The sequence below is a fragment of the Barbus barbus genome, assembly GCF_936440315.1.
Source record: "Barbus barbus genome assembly, chromosome: 49".
NCBI classification, from domain to species: Eukaryota; Metazoa; Chordata; class Actinopteri; order Cypriniformes; family Cyprinidae; genus Barbus; species Barbus barbus.
The window spans coordinates 14409922-14430305 of NC_136727.1; the positions used below are offsets into that span (position 1 = coordinate 14409922).

Here is a 20384-nt window from a genome sequence, read left to right on the forward strand (position 1 = left end):
CAGCAAACATTACTGGAGTAAGAGTATTTGAAACAATCGATAAGTCATTTATATAGATAAGAAACAGTAGTAGTCCAGGTATGGACCCCCGAGGAACCCCACAGAGTATGCTTCTTTGCTAGAATAGCAACCCTTAAAACAAACAAACTTGTCTTCTATTAAAAATGTAATTCTTCAACCATTTAAATATAAAATCATGAAATCCATATTTATATGACTTTTACAATAAGATATAATGATTAACTGTAAAGTGTTACACCCACAAATAGATGCTGAACTTCAAATCTCTAATTAAATTAACCATCTTTATAGACATTATCATTGTTTTACCACCAACTTGCAGTTCTCTGCTAGTGTCTGCATTGACATTTTACTCTTGGGTGATATTTCCATTGAGTTTTGCATTCTGATGTCAGTTTTCACTAATTTGCATTTTGTAGTTTCCAGAGATAATAATGGTACTGTTTTCAAAAATGTGCACTTTGTTTTCAGAAGTTTAAATTTTCATGTCCCCAAAACGCTGTTGTCATGCAAGTGATCAGCTAAAATGCGTAACAATTTTTTTTTTTTATTTATTTTTTTTTTACAGTGGAAAGGCTCGATGGGTGTTAAAGGTTATTTATGGAACCATCAATGCCAATAAAGAACCTTAATTTTTAAGAGTATAGAAGCATTGTGCATTGTTAGTTCATGTTAACTAAAATTGTTGACTAATTTTAATAAATGGAAGCTCAGTCTTAACTGTTAACCAGACTAATATTGTAGGAGGATATGTAAAGGGAACTACAGACATTTTTTTTCCCCAGTGTTCATAGTAAAAATTAAAATCCAACCAGTATTTCGTATAATGTTTATACAGTCATTATACTACAGAAAATAGGAAGAGCATTTTATCATTCACATATGGCCTCACACATAGCTTGGAACACACAGACACACACACACACACACACACACACACACACACACACACACACACACACACACACACACACACCCTTTGTTCTCTGTGAGGGACAAACTGTTAAAAAAGTAGCAGAGCAGTATATTTTGTACCATCAGAGTAAACATCTCAGAGAGTTAATGTGCCTAATTTTTTGTGATTGTTATGTCCCTTTTGTTCTATTTCTGTGTGTTGTCTTTTGTTTGGGAAGTGTTTCTGTGTGTTTCTGTGCAGGAGGATGTCTGATTGGTTCCTGTAGTCCAATTGGTGCCACACCCTGCCTGGTCATGATTGTTTTTGGACAGGGAGTTAGGCAAGTAATCTGTATTTTATTTTATTTTTGTTTTGTGAATTAGGGAATTTAGAGGGATACAATTAGTTGGCTTTTGTTTGTTATTTTAGCCTTGTCGGCTCCTGAAGCTAAATTACACCATTGTACAGTTGAAACCATTGTTCTCATTAAAATACTGATCATTCGCTTTTCAAAACTACTGTGTTCTCGTACTCCTTTCATGTTGCGCCTTTACCCCTAGATGGGGCGTAACATGAAATTGGGGGCTCGTCCTATTTTTGTTTCTCAGATGAAACCACAAACCTTTTCGTCAGTGAAACAAGGTAATTTAAGCATTATGCAGCTGATTGTTTGCCTGGGGGTTTTACTTTGTGTGGGAGGAAATATAGAGTTTGGCATGACAGCGAAATGTGAGCTTGATAAATTTGCGATCACACCAACCGAGGAGCAATTTAAAAAATGTTGTAAAGATGATTTGTTGTTGATCGCTGATTTTTATGATATAGTCGTACCTCGAAGTGCGCTAAAAAGGGAGATAAGGTCCGAGCAGTTAAGCTTGAGACGCAACGAGAAAGGGCTGGAGCTTAAACTAAAGACCGGGTTGGCTCGACGTTCACCTTCTCCCGTGTCACGGGGAAATATTCCAGTGCAGACTCCAGTAAATGCCTCCTCTCCTCTCCTTGCAGCGTCACAATCTGTATGGGTAAGTTCCTCTGAATTTGATATTAGTAAACAAATATTGTTAGTTCCGTCGTCAGAGAAAGTGAAGTTGACACGTACTTCACTGTTTTTGAACGCATCGCGACCACATTACAGTGGCCTAAGAATATTTGGCCTTTGCTTTTGCAGTGCAAATTATTAGGAAAAGCACAGGAAGTGTGCTCCGCTCTAACATTAGAACAAAGTTTGGATTATGATGCTATTAAAGCGGCAGTATTACGTGCATATGAGTTAGTTCCAGAGGCTTATCGTCAGAAATTCAGAAGGCATGTAAAAATTCCTAGTCAAACATTCGTTGAATTCGCTCGTGAGACTACTTTGTTTGAGAAATGGTGTAATGCTGGTAAAGTCACGACTTTTGATCAGCTAAAGGAGTTAATCTTGGTTGAGGAGTTTAAAAATTGCATTTCTGAAAAGATTGTGGTCCGATGTGTTGGTTCAAGGAATTGAGTTGGAGATAGTAAGGGTTCCTTTACATACCATTTACTTGCGTTCTAACATTGTGACGGGTGTAGTAAAAGTTGCTGTACGTTCTCAATTGCCAGTGAAAGGGATTTCCCTTATTCTTGGAAACGATCTTGCTGGAAGTAAGGTTGATTCTCTGCCAGAAGTTACTGAGGTACCATGTGCATCTGAAGATGATGTGTTAGTGCAGGAATTTCCCATTGTATTTCAGTCATGTGTTGTCACTCGAGCACAAGCCTGTAAGTTCGAGGATGAGGTTGATCTTTCTAACTCATTTATGGGTTCAATAATGCCAGATACAAAGACCGAAGTTGAAAATAGTTCTACAAATGTGATTGTTCAGCCTTGCTTTGACTTTCCTTTCAGTAGGCAACAATTAATCAGTGCTCAAAACTCTGATGAAACACTGTTAACCTGTATATCCTCTGTGATAGATAAGTCTGGTTTGCCTAAATATGCAATTGCATATTTTCTAGATGATGGTGTACTCATGCAAAGGTGGAGCCCCGAGAAAGTAAAACATGACTGGAGTTCAGTTTTTCAAGTTGTCGTTCCACAGCCCTACCATGGTTAGGCGCAGGGGGAAATTATTATAAATAAAATATATAATTATTGAGTTTAATTATTATATGTATTTTTTATTATATTTCAATATTTTTATTTTAAACAATATTAAAAAATAAGTCAAAATTATGAAAAACATTTTTCACCCAGAAGGCCGTAGCTGTGAATTCGCTGCTGTTTAGCAAGCCCGCCAATATAGGTATATGCCTATTAATACAATGGAGCGGTTTCTGAGACCCCCTGATTCAAAGCCTTCAACTTCAGGGCTTAAACCCAAAAGACGACGATATGATGATCAGTATTTGAGTTTAGGAATTACGTGGACAGGACCAGCTGATGAACCACGACCTCTGTGTGTGGTTTGTCAAGATATTTTGGCTAATGACAGCATGAGACCCGCTTGGTAAGTTGTGTTAAAAAGAAGGCCCACTGTCTTAGACTTTGAAAACCCCTGGTGTAGAACACCCAGAAGGATTGGGATGAGCAGTTACCACTTTTATTGTTTGCGATTCGGAACACAGTGCAAGAGTTCTTGGGGTTCAGTCCAGCTGAATTAGTCTTCGGTCACTCCCTTCATGGTCCATTAAAGTTGCTTCAAGAGTATCTCCTTGCTGAGGGCCCCTCTAAGTCCCCCACCCTTGTGCTAGATTACGTCAGTTCATTTTGTGAAAGGTTGCATTCTGCATGGAAGCTAGCTCATCAGTCTTTAGTCTCGTCACAGTCCAAAATGAAAATGAAATGAATAATTATGACAAAAAGTCTGTCAAGCGTTCATTTAAGGTTGGTGATAAAGTGCTTGTGTTATTGCCTTTGCCGGGTTCCTTACTGCAAGCAAGGTTTGCAGGACCATATGAAATAGAGGAGAAATTAAGTGATACAGACTATGTTGTACGAACTCCTGAGAGGCACCGAAAGTCCTGTGTTTGCCACATAAATATGTTAAAGTCATTCGTTTCCCGCTTAGACTCTGAAATTTCTAGTTCTGCTCCAACAACTTCTCACTCTGTATCAGTTTCTGTAGAAGTTGTTTTGTCTATTGACTCTCCATGTGTGGATGATCTTAGTTTGGGCAGTGCTGCCATATCTAGTGGTCGCTTACAAAATTCAGAAACCCTTGTAACTTTAAGTTCAGAACTCTCCCATTTATCTGAATCATCTCAGAATGAGTTGTTGCAGTTAATTGAAATATTTTCATCACTTTTTTCTGATGTGCCTACTGTAACTTCTGTGTTAAAGCATGATATTGATGTTGCTGATCGTCGTCCAATCAAACAGAATGCTTATCGTGTTAACCCTGTCAAACGTGAGATAATGAAACCGGAAACTGACAACCTTATGAAGCATGGATTAGCTGTTCCTAGCTCAAGTCCCTGGTGCTCACCCTGCTTGTTGGTCCCTAAACCTGATGGGTCTTCACGTTTCTGTACCGACTACCGAAAAGTTAATCAAGTCACCAAAGCAGATTCCTATCTGCTCCCACGGATAGAAGATTGTGTTGACCGAATTCGAAGATCTAAGTTTGTAACCAAATTAGATTTACTCGAGGTTTATTGGCAAGTGCCACTTACAGAACGTGCCTCAAAAATTTCAGCATTCGCTACTCCAGATGCTTTCTTACAATATAAGGTGCTAGCTTTTGGCCTTTGAAAGGCTCCAGCAACGTTTCAGCGTTTGATTTGTAAAGTACTGTCCAATGTGAAAAATTGCAAAGCCTATCTTGATGATGTTGTATGTTATTCAGAAACCTGGGGAAGTCATTTGAAAACATTTAGAAGTATTCACTAGATTCAAAGAAGCTAATTTAACTCTGAACCTCACCAAATGTGAATTTTGTCATGCTACTGTTAAATATTTAGGAAAAGAAGTTGGCCAGGGTACCGTAAGACCGATAGAAGCCAAAGTCAGTGCTATCGTAAATTTTCCCGTACCTCAGACAAAGAAAGAACTCCATCGCTTCCTGGGCATGGCAGGATACTACAGAAGTTTCTGTATAAATTTTTCTGATGTAGTGAAACCTCTTACTGACAACCTCCGAAAAGCTGTTCCATTTGTTTGGTCTCCTCAGTGTCAAGTTGCTTTTGATTCTTTAAAGAATTTATGTAGTGCTCCAATCTTGGCTACCCCTGACTTCTCCAAACCCTTCAAACTGGAGGTTGATGCTAGTGGTACTAGAGCAGGTGCCGTACTGCTACAAGAAGATGAAAATGGAATTGATCACCCCTTGGGGTTTTTTTTCTAAGAAGTTTAATCGCCATCAGTATAACTACAGTACCATTGAGAAAGAAGCCCTCGCCCTCTTGTTAGCTTTGCAACAGTTTGAAGATTGTTGGTTCAAGTTCACAACCTGTTGAAGTTTTTACTGATCACAACCCTCTTGTATTTTTGCAAAAGTTCTTTAACAAAAACCAAAGGCTTATGCGTTGGGCTTTAATCTGTCAAGATTTTAACTTGGATATCAAGTATAAGAAGGGCAAATATAATGTTATTGCTGATTCTCTGTCAAGAACGTGTTCATAAACATGACATGCCATGTTTACTCTTGTGTGTGGGGGTGTTATGTCCCTTTTGTTCTATTTCTGTGTGTTGGCTTTTGTTTGGGAGGTGTTTCTGTGTGTTTCTGTGCAGGAGGATGTCTGATTGGTTCCTGCAGTCCAATTGGGCCACACCCTGCCTAGTTAGCTGACTTCTGGATGCCTATAAGAGACTTCGTCATCACTTCCTGTTTTAGCTTTGTGCTCGCTTGCTGTTTGCTCTGCTTGTTACATGGTTAGTTAGCCTGAGAATCTGTGTGTGTTTGACCGTGAGAGAGTTCAATTGTTGTTTGCTAGTTTGTTTTGCCCAATTGTTTGTAGCATGGCGCTAGCAACGCCAAGGTCATGGGTTTGATTCCCAGGGAAAGCAAGAGCTGATAAAAATGTAAAAACTGTAACTTGAATGCAATGTAAGTCGCTTTGGATAAAAGCGTCTGCTAAATGCATACATCTAAAATGTAAATGTACTTCAGGATAAAAATAACATGCATCTTTCAGCGATTCCTTTATAAAAGCAGTCAAACACGCAGTCATGGTGATCGGAAGCATGTGGAAGAGGTACGTTCCACCCTGTTTTTACACTATAAATTGTGCTCTATAAATTGTGCTTTTCATACAGACACACAGTCCAGGAATGGGACTAATTAGAGTTTTGTTGGTATCGTTCTATATGTAAAGTGTAGATATTATAGAAGATAATGATGACTGTCAAAATTTGATAGTCTACATTTCTGTTGATCTCAATATAACACCCATATTGCTGCATGTTAAAACTGACAATGGTAACATTAATTTGATTCTTAGTTTTCATTTTAATTCTAGTTTCATTTTGTTGTGCTTTTTCTTTTTAATTATTTTTTAAAATATTTCTAATTAGCTTTATTTTTATTTCAATTTTAGTTTTGGTAATTTTAGTACTTAAACTTAAGTTATCTGCCAAAGCAACATTTCTAATTTCCAATCTTTGCATAGTTTTTCATCTAATATTTATATTTTACTTCCACTTTCAAATGTTTTTTTACTTCAAACTTTAAAATATTTCAGTCACGAAAATTGTTTTTATTAGTTTTAGATTCAGTGAACAATAACACTGGAAAAAACACCTGAGTGTAGCAGACCAACTGTACACTACTGGCCAAAATGCATAAAATATGACACAAATTGTTAACTCTGGAAAAAGACGTGTCCTAGATTCATGTCTCTTTGTTTTAAAAATGTATGTCAACCTGTACAATAGATTTCATAAAAAAACATTTGTATAAGAAAGACTTATAAGGAAAACCAGCACAGTCACTTTTAGTACTGTAGATAATAAACCGCTTATTATGTGAACGATTAGCATCATAACATATCTGAATGTCAAATACACACAAAAACTGCACTTGCAAATGATCAGCGGTGGGTTTTCATATGCTTTTGTTGCCATCTACAAAAATGTATCTTTTATCAGAATTTGTGGTGGTGTTATTGTTACTCATCCACTCAAAGCTTGCCGGACAAATAGATAAAACATTAAAAGTGTAGTACTATTCGAAAGATTCATCTTTTCAGAAATATAAGGACTAAATGTGTCAAAAACAAATCTGAAGTAGATTATACAGACATTTAACCTTTTGTTTCTCTTTCTTTCTCAGGTGCAGTTTGGCTCAGGATAGACATGTAATATGTCACATTAAAACAGGATTCGTTCTGCTGGTCACATTGACATTATCATTGTTTGTCATCTCTTGTATCTACGTTTTCTCATTTAATCCAGTCAAACATGCTCACACCTGGTTTAACCTTGTAAATCAAACTCCGTCCTATACTGTAGTGACTGAGGGCTTGTCTGACAAAAATAATTTTTTAGCTACTCCGCAAATCATTCAAACAACTACCGCACTAAAAAAATCACATTTCAGTGCATCATCATGTGGCTCATCCAAGCAACTATCACTTCATCCTAGATGAACCTGATAAATGTAAGCAGGATCCGTTCCTGGTCTTGATGGTCCCTGTGGCCCCCCATCAACTGGAGGGTCGTAACGCCATCCGGAGCACATGGGGGAATGAGAGCTCAGTGCAGGGAAAAGCAGTGCTGACTCTGTTCTTGGTGGGTTTGACTGGAGGAGCTGAAGCTCAACAGCAGCTGGAGGAAGAGAGTCGACAACACAGAGATTTACTGCTGAGCAGCTTTGTGGACTCCTACTTCAATCTGACCATAAAGACGATGGTGATCATGGACTGGTTGGCCACTCGTTGCCCTCAAGCAGCTTTTGCTATGAAGGTTGATTCTGACATGTACATAAACCTGGAGAACCTGATGAGCCTCCTATTGTTACCCAACACACCCAGACAGAACTACATCACAGGATATTTGATGTGGAACCAGAATGTCATTAGAAACAAAAAATCTTAAGTATTACGTCTCAGAGGAGCTGTACCCCGAACCGAAATACCCCACATATGTTTTGGGTGTAGGGTATGTGCTCTCCAATGATCTTCCCCAAAAAATAGTTGAGGCTTCCAAGGACATGAAGCCATTTAATATAGAGGATGCATATGTGGGCACGTGTCTGAAACGGTTGGGCATAAAACCCTCACGTTCTCCAGATCCTTCTCAGTTTCGAACCTATATGAAGGATTCTAAAGGTCACGACCTTTCCAAGGTCATTACAACAATCGCAAGGTCACCGAAGCAGATAATAGAGTTCTGGCAAAGTGTGAAGAGACACAAATGAACTGATAAAACAGCATGCAAGGAACAGGAATGAGCAAAAAGAAGACACAACACGTCTTCTGTGAACTGGCGATGATACACTTTGCTTGAAGAGGAAATATATCCTATATACATGTACTGTATATGTGTGTATATATGCATATGTGTGTGTTTGTGTATGTGTCTATGCTTTCCATATTCAAATTCACAAAGCCTTCACTTTCCTTTTCACACACCACACACACTGTAAAAAAATATTCAGAGGCTTTGTAAATATCACAAAATAAAAACTTGTATTAACTTAATAAAATCTCTAAATATCATTTGAGAGATTATTTGATTTGGATTTACCAAAATTGAGTAAAAATCCCACAGTTTATTTTATCTCAAATTTACTTGTTCTACTTAAGTATGTTTTAATAAAAATATTAAACATTTAACTAACAAATTATATTTTTCACATGTCCTTAATGTTTTTAGTACACTTAAATGAAAATATTTGAGAATGCTGCAATAAAACTTGCCAGTTTTAAGAACAGAAATGACTGCTTATTTTCTATCATTTTTTTTGCATCGACTTAAAAAAATGAGTAAGTTTCGCGGCTATTGTTTGTGATCACGTGAACACAACGACCGCGATCAACGACGGGAATCTGCTTGCTGGTCACATGAAAGAAAACTGGAAGAAGAAGGAAAACTGAGGCTAAAACCACTAAAAAATAATCCCTATTTCAGGGCTCTACAGTACGACCATTTACCATTTAAAGTAATGCGTGGGACTATCAAAAAATATTTAGAGCACCAGTGCGACTAAACCAATCAGCATATATGTGATTGCGCTCAGGGAACTTCAAAGACTTCTACTTACGTGTTTTTGCAGCGTTGAGTAATGTATCGCAGACATATGTTGATTCCTTGTATGCAGAGTTGATCAGAATCCACTCACTGCTCAAAATACTGGAGTTCTGTTCATTTACAATTTTTAATATAACTCCGATTGGATTCGTCTAAATGAAGGAAGTCATATATACCTAGGATGCCTTGAGGGTGAGTAAGTCATGGGCTAATTTTCATTTTTGGGTGAACTAACCCTTTAAATATACTTTAGAGGTCTTCCAAAAACTTTTCCTGGAGCTGGATCCACTGAAACTTTAAACAAAGGTTCAGAGACTAAAAAATTACCTGATTACATAGAAAAAATACCATTCTTCCTTAATGTTTCGTCGTGAATGTGCGTGTCTTCAGTAAACACGATAGACCCGTTCGACTGTGTTTTCTTCGAAAAAATAAAATAATCAGAAACGCGACATTTTACAGACTGTCTGGTTCACGTTTGGCGGTTGAGAAAGGCTTGACGTAATGGTTCAAAATCCAAAAGTGCCCCAAAGTCTGAGAGTCGCCATTGCCATGGAAACAGGCAGCAAGCAACACAAGGGTAAATGCCTGTGTGTATAATATAATTATTAATGTTATTATGTTAATGTGTATAATTATAATAATTGATTATTTTGTGCACTATATATATACCACATTACCACACACAAAAAAAAACAGAAAAACCACATTCGGCATGTAATGGTAAATTCTTGTGATACTGTATGTGCTATGGTGATCCTGTCATATTTAGCTCTGCTCATTTGTTGTGTGGTAAATTTATGTAATACTGCTGCAGTACCACAGGACATTTTTGTAAGGGCATCTCCACTGCATAACCACATACAATCACGGGTGTCAGTCGCAAATATTAAGCATGTTTAAAAAAATCTTTGTGAAAACGACTGGTTCTTGAATTCTAAGATTATAATCTTTAGACACCACACACTATGTGATTTTTCTGCTGACTGCAAACAGCGACTGAGCCCATCTGCAACAGACCCAGTCCAACTGGGCACGATCAGCTGCCAGTAATAAATTCCATTCATAATCGGCCTCACAATCATGTAGTGTGTTCTCGGCTTAAGGAATTATCAATAAGTGTTCTTTTGTCTCAAGGTTGTAAACTGTTCTGTGAAAGAGGCTTTCTGGTTAGTTTGCTTGCTTCAGACTAGTTGGCGCTAGGATCTGGACAGATTTATGACGTCCTGTTGGGCCTCTCTGGAATTTCAGCTTCTCATGTTTCGATAACTTTGTCTGATTCAGTCTCTGATATCCTACAATTTCTAACAGAGTCAGTCACTTATTGATTTTTTATCTGTTGGTATTTGATAGAATCCATGATGTCATGTGTCTAAACAAGATGTCCAGGACCTCCAGCAGAAATATAGGCCCACAACATAAAAATACAGCAGTATATTTCATTGTACAAATGGGGTACTTTTTATCCCTGTGTTCACCAAACCCATCTTGAGTGTTTGCTGCTAAAAAGCTCATTTTTTAGTTTCATCTGACCATAGAAGCCAGTCCCATTTGAAGTTACAGTCGTATCTGATAACTGAATATGCTGAAGTTTGTTTTTGGATGAGCTTGGATAATTTTTCTTGAAACCTTCCCAAACAACATGTGGTGATGTAGGTGCTATTTGAAATATTTTTTTTTAAAGGTTTTCTGACCCTGAGACTCAATTATTTTCTGCAATTCTCCAGCTGTGGTCCTTGGAGCGTCTTTAGCCACTCAAACTCTCCTTCTCACCGTGCATTAGGACGATATAGACACACGTCCTCTTCCAGGCAGTTTTGTAACATTTTATGTTGAATGGAAATTCTTAATTATTGTAAGCCTAATGTAACATTCATCAAGTATTATAAGTTACCTTTATGTGGGGGCTTTTCTCAACAAATGTGGACTGAATGAATGAATAGTTCCTTGAGAAAGAATACCTGCCTGTCACCCTGTTCAGGCAGACATTACGCTACTGCAGGCTGAGTACAAATGGAAGGTGTTGTTACTGTAATCACTGTTGGGGAAAGTTACTTTTAAAAGTAATGTATTACAATATTGTGTTACTCCTTTAAAAAGTAATTAGTTACTTTTTATGGAAAGTAATGTTACGTTACTTTTGAGTTACTTTTTAAATCTGGGCAGGGATTGCTTGTTTGTTTTTCATATAAAAAAGTTATTTTACAAATGTAAAAGCCCTTTCACAACAAAAAGTGAAATGAATACGCCTCAGGCTGAAGCAAATGTAAATTCTTGTCTGTACAGTAGTGGACGCTGCTCAAACAAATTGCATAAAGAATATGATGCAGGAGAAGAAAGTTCAATACTATATTGAATTTGATCTTTTAAAAACACTATCTTAACACATTAGACCATATTATGTGTTTATGATTTTCTACAGGAGGTTCAAAAGTGCTTAATGAGCATTGCGTTCATATTCTGCTGTTCTGTGGCCACGGATTTGTGGGTCTTGTCTTTTTCTCTTACAGATGACTTACAGTACCCTGTATGTTATGATATTAAATTAGTTTTAATCGTTTAACCACCACAGCATCTTTTCTCCATTGGCAACATGCACGATTTGTGTGGATTGCAAGTGACGTCGTGGGCAGCGAAGAGTGCAAGTAGCGATTTCAAGTGACTTCGTAATTTAGTTTCTTTTTTCTTGTCTTCACCACCTGGCTACTTGTGTAAAATGTGGAGAGATTCAATTTTAAAAATACTCAGTAAATAAAATAAAATAAAAAATAAAAAAGACTGCAAGTGACGGTGTCTGAGAGTGCAAGTCTGAAAATGCAAGTGCATGTCTGCAGCCAGACCCTATTGAGATTAGGTGATAATGGGAAAATAATAAAGAAACCACACCACGTTCCAGTCACTGAGTTCACAGACTTTTAATCCAAGGCATGCAACAAATCTTATAGTGGTAGAGTAATTTACAGTAGAGTGACTTGTAACTAGTAGAGGCTGTTTCACAAAACAAGTTTACCAAATAAGCCAGGTTTATTTCAGTTAGTCTGATTTATTGTCAGTTGATTTGGTTCAAAATAAGTCAGACTAACTGAAATAAGCCTGGCTTATTTGGTAAAACTTGTTTTATGAAACAGGCCTCTGGTTCCTTTTAGAACAGGAGTTTGTTTTGAGCAGCATTTTACTTCATTTTCTTTGTGGAAATGAAATAAGCGATTGTTATGCCTTTGTTGGCACACTTATTAGCCTACACATATTTCAAAACAATCTTGAGAATCTCTTATATACGTAACAGCACAGCTCTCCTCAATAAGTTGGATGATATTAATAATTATTGTTTATAGTGCAAACAATACAAGTTTACACACCAAAGAGTAAAAGTTAGATATAAGACTTTAAAACTGTCAGGATCCAATTTTTTGTCCTGTTCTTGAGAATGTGTTTTGTGTGCAGACATTTTTTTTCCCCAGCTCTATTTGCCTCTTGCACAAACTGCCACAACTCTCACTAGGGTGTCAGGACATCTTTTTGTATTTGTTATTTTTAGTTTCTTTTTTCAAATATTTTTCACTGGACTGGTTGTGGTTGTTTTTTGTAACTTAAATGAAAGTAAATCAAACTTCTTGAAATCAAATAAAGTATTTTTCTTGCAGCTGAACTAGTACTGAACAAATCTACACTGATTAAAAGGTACTCAGATGTAAAATGCATCTGAAGTGGATCCAGATGCAAGCAGAATTTATTGACAAAAAGTGAAAACAAATGCGTGTATAAAAAGAAACAGAGCTGGAGGGAACTAGGAGAAAAAGGCAAGAGCATCTACAGGGAAACAATGACTGACAAACAAGCACAGGAACACAGGGGTATATTAACACAGGGTAACGTACTGGAGCAGGCCCTGTAGGGGACTCATGGCCTGGAACATGTTCTGGAGCAAAATCTTGGGCTAGAACATGTTCTGGTGTGGATTCTTGGGCTGGAACAGGTTCTTGAGGGGATTCTTGGGCTGGAACATTTTGCAATTGAATTAGAAGACTTTGACCTTGTTTTACCTTCTTAATGTATTTGCATGTGGCTGTCGAGACAAAAATAGTTTGGAAACCTCAGATGCAGACACTCCTGATATACAAATAAGACATCCAAAACAGTCAGTAATTACCAGATTTAGCCTCTAGAGGGAAGCAACAAAGCAGTAATGCCAATATATTGTTAGTAGCGGAAGAGTAATTAATCTGGGGCTGTTTCATTAAACAAGTTTACCAAATAAGCCAGGTTTATTTCAGTTAGTCTGACACATTTTAGCAAATAATGAACCAAATAAACCATACATATACATTATTTTGGCCACACTAAGCTTTAAGTGAGTTATGCATCAACGATACTCAACTAATGTTAAAGAGAAATGCCTGCCCTAATTGTTCAAATAAGTTCCAGAAATGTGTCCTACTTGATAAAAACATCCTGACCCAGGTTTTGCACAAACAGCAATTCAAATGTGACAGATAAATATTCAAAGACACATTCCAATACTTTAAGTTCTTTTTTGTCCACATTTGTGGCATCATATAAGGGCCACTTTAGACTCACAGCCACATTAGCCTATGCTTACTGTGCCATATCTTTGCCAAAACTGGCCCAAATATGTTTTAGGATAACTGGGCCACATTTGTGGCATCATATAAGGGTCAGTTTAAGCTCACAGCCACAATAGCCAGTGCTTACTGTGCCATATCTCTGCCAAAACTGGCCCAGATACGGTTCAGGATAAATGGGCCACATTTGTGGCATCATGTGCGGGCCACTTTAGGCTCACAGCCACATTAGCCAGTGCTCACTGTGCCATATCTTTGCCAAAACTGGCCCAGATACGGTTCAGGATAAATGGGCCACATTTGTGGCATCATGTGCGGGCCACTTTAGGCTCACAGCCACATTAGCCAGTGCTCACTGTGCCATATCTTTGCCAAAACTGGCACAAATATGTTTGAGGATAACTGGGCCACATTTGTTTTACACCCTGATTAGCCTTTGTCAATTGTGCCACATGTTTGCCAAAGGTTGACCACATGTGGTTGGCACTATTTGGGCCATATTTACTATTTACCACATGGGCCACTTTAGGGTCACATTCAGATTAAACATAGCCGTGAACACCACCTCTATACCTACAGAGGCCCACATATGATTTGATACATTTGGGCCATTTTTGCTATTTTGCATGTGGGCCACTTTGATCCATTTTGTATGGGCCATAAGAAGGCCAGCAGTGCCGTATCGTTGCCTTAAGTGGCCCACATCTGCATGCTATCTGGGTGGTGAGGGTGTGACAGAAGTGCAGGTCTGGTTGAGTGAGCAAGCTGTGATTAATCTGGGTGGAGGGTAGAGAGGAGAATCTGATGGTTCACATTGTTTAATTATGCAAGGAAATATTTGTTGCATTATTCAGTCATTTTTGGGGTGGCAGTCCTGGCTGATCATGGACAGTTAGGCAGGAGCAATGGAAACCCTGATGGTTGGTCGTATAATCTTGATGGCAGAAGTCTGCACAAACCGGAAGTTACTGTCAACTTTACTTCAGTATTGTGATGTATTTCCAACTAAAACAAAATACTGACTAGAGGGCAGAGGGTTTTATTTTACATGAACGGTATTGTTATTGTGGGCACTTCAAAATACATGACTAATTATAGATATTTTATAATCTGAATGTCTTAGATTTTTAGAGCGCACCTTAGCTGATTTTCCATCAACCAGATTACAACACAGGGCATTTAATGCGTAAAGTTTCGGTCAGGTTTTCTTATTGATCTGAACAAAAGCAGCAGACGGTCTGAATAAAAATGCAAGTTCAGTGCCACTAAGGTGGTGCTTTAGGAACAGCAGAAATACTGCGGTTACCATGGTTACTCCTGCACACATAGCAGCACTGCTCAAGCGCAACTTTAGGTGCGTCCCAAATTACATACGTATGCACTATTCTATGATGTTTTGTAGTAGAAATAATGCGAGTAGTGTGTTCACACTGAAAATTCCAAAGAGAAAAGTGCATTTTAAATACCCGAATGATGCACTTAAATAACTGAAAAATTAAGTGTGGAATGTTGGACACTTCATGAGGGAAGGGCTATCAGACTCTGATTATTAATGACAAAATAACTTTTTATAATTCATACACTACATGGTTGAGTACATAGTGCTTAAATAATGTATAAGTGCATAGTGTATAGTGCTTAAATAATGTATAAGTGCATAGTGTATAGTGCGTCATTTAGGACACAGTTTTTCTTTTTCTGACACCTGCTTGTCATGGAGGTCAAAGGAAGTCAAACACTATCATTTATTGAGATCAAAGCAGGAGATAAAAAAAGACAAACATTCCGGCTGTCTGCCGGCGTCAGTGTTACTTGAAATAAAATAAGTGTTAACTGAAATAAAATATACAAAAAAATGAACTTTAGCTATATTTAAAATTGAAATAAAATAACTGTATATACATTTATAAACATACAAAAAATTATAAAAACAAAACCAACTAAACAATGAAATTGATATCAGAAAATATAAAAATAATTCAAAATATTAACAAAAACTATTATATTAACTCATTGATATTAAAATAGCATTTCTTTACAATAAGGTGTCAGTGTAAGATATGCACATTGGGGGATGGACCTTCAAAATGCTAGGGCCGGCCCTGGCCGCAAATACTTATATGAGCGGTGTGTTATTCGGCATTGCTAAAGATGTTGGTTGTTGTCAGGGAATAATACACCTCGAAATGTCTCGACTGACCAATCAGAATCAAGTATTCCAGAGAGATGTGTAACAGCCTCAAATTAAATAACAGATGCAGCCAGATGATTTCTCTTAATGATCAATGCAGTCTACCAAGAGTAGTGCAAATGAGCATCACAAAGCGTTAAATACCTCAAATATCAGTAAACTGACTGTCGCAAACCTAAGTACATCACCTTGTATGAATCATTTAAATACTTTCCTCCCATAAATTTTGCTTCTGAAAATGAAACTTTAAAAAAATGCATATGTAATAAGGTCAGCAGCAAAAATAACAGTGCTAATGTTTCCCTGTTTTTTAACGCTAAAAGAGGGTTTGTGCTGACTCAAGCTCTTAGTAAATCTGGTTCTACAAAGGAAAATAACTCAATACAGAACTCAGGACTTGATTTGATCCATCAGAAAGTGATTTGATCATGAAAGCATGACCGAAATGAAAAGATGTTACACTGATGAAAAATGATGAACTTTTGTTTTTATGAATTTGCAGGCAGGACCAATACCATGAAGATGTTAAATTTAAAGTTAAATTTGCAACACAAATGCAAAATTTTTGTTCACTAGAAAACTGATGAACAGTATCAGGTATTGAATAAAAGGTTGTCAGGTACGTGGTTTGAAATAACCATGCTGAGCAGTGAAAATGTAAGTGCACTTTTTAAATGCTTCTTTCTGGATTTTTTTGGATTATTATTTTTTTTTCTGACATGAAGCCGCTTCAGAATGCCTCTAAAAATGTATTTTGCATTGGTGCAGCTAAAAAGTTATAATTTTGAACAATCTCCCGATTTTCAATATCGTAGTTCCTCTCCGCTGGGGAAAGCTTCCTGGAGAAGTATGCGCAAGGGTGGAGTCGGGGAGGCTCTCCATGGTATTGAGACAGCACTGCTCCCACGCCGGTGGTGGAGGCATCCACTTCCACTATGAATTGGAGTTGGGGTGCGGGATGTGAGAGGATGGGAGCAGTGCAGAAGGCCTCCTGGAGCTTCTTGTAGGTGGCTCAAGCTTACGAGTTCCAGGACAGAGACTTGGGTTTCTGACGGAGCATGGAAGTGAGGGGGGCTGAGGGGAGACTGAAGTTCAGAATGAACCTCCGGTAGAAATGCGAAGCCGAGGAATCATTGGAGTTCCTACTGACTGAGGCTGAGGCCTTCCCCTTGTCCATCTGGATCCCATCTGCACTGAGGATGTAGCCGAGGAACTGGACTGTGGGGTGGTGGAACTCACAATTCTCGAGCTTCAGGTAGAGGTGGTGTTTCCTGAGTTGACATAGGACCTGCGTTATGTGATGGCGATGTTCGGCCAGGTTCCAGGAGTAGATCAGGATATCGTCTATGTACACGATGACAAACCGGTGGAGGAACCCCCGGAACACCTCATTCATAAACCCCTGGAAGACGGACGGGGAGTTGGAAAGGCCATACGGCATGTCCTGATATTCATAGTGGCCTGAGGTGGTAATGAGCGCCGTCTTCCACTCGTCGCCTGTCAACTGTTTGGGGTACTGGCTCAGACAGAGCCAAAAACAACCAGAAATACTGGTTTAGCAAATACTGTTTTTTCTGCTTTTGCACATCCACCTGTGCTAATCCTACGTGAACAAAAGCTAAAGTATACAGTGAAATTGGTAATGAATAAAACTCCAGACATCAGTGTAAACAAACCAAAAAGCGTGGGAGCGTGTTTAAATGAGCCGTTTTAGGAGGGAGTGGTTGAGTCTTAACTTTTATAAAGAATATCTCTTTGGTTTTGAGACTTTAGTCTTTGCAACTTCAGGGATCTTATCTATGCACAAACAGCTTGTAACACTCCAAAGAGAAGGGAAAATTTGAAATCGCATCATATGACCCCTTTAAATATATAAAAAATGTTCAGTAATTTGGGTTTGGACTACACAAATCATTTTGTAACATTAACTGAAACAGCATGGGTGGATTCTGCGCTGCTACGACAGTAACAAGATAGAAAATATTGTGTATTAGGAACATACATTCAATTTATCAACTGTTTGGGGTAAAAACAACCAGAAATACTGGTTTCACAACATTTTTTCTGCTTTTGCACCCCCCCCCCCCCCAAACAGTTTTAATGTATTATAATATTTACTTATTAGTGGTTATAGCTTTTAAGAGAATGATGATTTATAACACACAGTGAACACGTTGCATCCACTTAAGTTACAATGGATTATATTTTTATATAGTTATAATGTATTTTAAGTCTCATATCTTGCCACCTTTCTTATGCTGCTTTACCATCAATGACCACTTATAAGTATAGTAATAGTAATAATTTTTTTCTCTCAAACAGCCATAAGATCAGATATCAGATCAGGTTGCTTTGAACTATTTTTATTGTAATATCAGTTTGATTATTTTGATGGTACCCTATAGACAGCTGTTGTTAAGTAAATCTGCAACTACATGTCAACTAGCAGTCATTGGAGTATTAGTAGTAGCCTATGTCTGCTAAATATATGCTAAAACTTTATTTTGATGGTTCCCCAACTGTCATGAATCTGGTCTATGAACTTCCGTTAACTCACCATCAGAGGTCACTCGCTCGCCACATGGACTCTTGCACCACACTAACTGTTCCACGCCACCTCAGACTACAATTCCCATCATCCATTGCACTGACGACACACACAACTGATTGCACTGATCACACACCCTACATAAACCATGGACTTCCTCTTCCTCTCTGCCGAGTATTGTATTGCGTTTATCAATTCCCTAGTGTTAGCTGCCTTACCGAGCCATTCTGTGTTTTTCTGTTTAGTTCCAGTATTGTTCTGCATCTATAACTCTCCTAGTTTTAGCTGCGATACGGAACCCTCTTTGTTGTCATAGTCTTGACTTGTGTTTTTCAAGTGTTTTGATTCTTGCCCGCGTTTCCTGGATTATCTCTCTGCCTTGCCCTGTTGGATATTGTTCGCCGATTGTCGACTCTCACTAGCCCTAAGATTGCTCTGTGTCTTGCCCGTACCATATCTGTTTGCCGTTGTTTGACCCTGCATGTTTATTGACTATGTTTATAAATAAAAGCTTGCACTTTGATCCGCACGTCTCACGTCTCGTTCGCCCCGTTACACCAACAGACAAACTGACTATAAGCTACTTTGCGAGTACGTCAACATTCTACCTACCCTAACCTTAACCCAAGCCTACTAATACTCTAAAGAGAGTTAGTTGACATGTAGTTGCAAAGTTGCTTATAGTCAATAGACTAAGTGGACATCAAAATAAAATGTAACCTAACATATAAACATTGCTTATTTTTTTTTTTTAAATTTAAAGTTGAAATTATTAATTTGCTCACATCAAAATTAATATTAGCCTCACAGGGAACACTCAAATAATACTCCACACCTAACCACATACAAGATGTACTGTAGTAAGGAACTATTCAGATCTTAAATAATGTCATATATAGTCCCAATATCAATGTAAAAGTAGATTTAATATGGTGTTCATTGTGTTATAAATAATCATAATTTTAAAAGTTATAAGCACAAATGTGTAAGCATTATAATGTATTATAATTGTTGTTATGATTATTTATAAGACAATATAACATTATTAGGGTTTTTATAATGCATTATGCATTTATTGTAATGTTATTATAAAGGTTTGACTGCACTGATTAATAAAGTGAAAATGTCTTAAACGTTTGTAAATCGATACCTGTTTAGTCTATGACAGATACACTGTAAAAAGTGAACAGTTGGATCAACTTAAAAATAATAATAATAATAATAATAATAATTTTCTAAAGAATTAGGTACATTTTCAAAAGTATTTTTTCATCTCCTAACCTCGTAATCCACAATGTAATATAATTACAACATGGTTTAAATAATTTTTTTTTTTAAATTTTTTATAATTAAATGATTTCAGTGTTGACAGTGAATGGTATTGGATACACACAATAATGACAAAACTAAGAATTTCAGTTTAAACTACTATGAAAATGCGTTATATTTATATCATTTTAAACTATGATGAAATCCAGCCTACTTGCGGCCTAAACTCCCACTTGCTGTTCTTGGCGTAAGCTCCTCCCACTTGGTTCGATTGCATCAAAAAGCATGCGGCTACACCACTGAAACTGATGTTAAATTAGCGTCTTTTATTAGTCTTGACTAACCCAACCCCACGTTAGTTGGCGGAGTTGGTGTAAATAGCCTTTGTCAACAAGGCGGGCTATTTGCACTTAGTGTAAATAGACACTCCAAAATATGGCAGGTTCCCTGAAGATGAGCGAGCATCATTGTTTAAGTCCATTTTGCAAGGAAACATTATTCCATTCAGTATTGACATTCAAGGTTTAAGTTTTTCACCTCATTTCTTGTAAGAATCAAATTCATTCTGGCAATAAAAGGGCTCCTGGAAAATGTTGCTATTATGTTCCTCAGCAACAAAACATCCCCACATAATGAGGAAATACCTTAGAGAGGATGTTCCAACCACAGGTGCAAACAAATTTCCAGTTCCACCACTACTTCACCAGTTGCTAGGTGAGAGAAAC

The 20384-nt window shown here is 37.6% G+C and overlaps 1 pseudogene across 1 annotated transcript; it reads left to right on the forward strand.

Moving 5' to 3' along the window:
- The first annotated feature begins 6047 nt into the window (after positions 1–6047).
- LOC306867307 (beta-1,3-galactosyltransferase 2-like) lies at positions 6048–8235 on the forward strand (annotated as a pseudogene). Its single transcript has 3 exons — positions 6048–6073; positions 7150–7154; positions 7417–8235. The product of its transcript is annotated as a beta-1,3-galactosyltransferase 2-like (transcript).
- The last annotated feature ends 12149 nt before the right edge of the window (positions 8236–20384 follow it).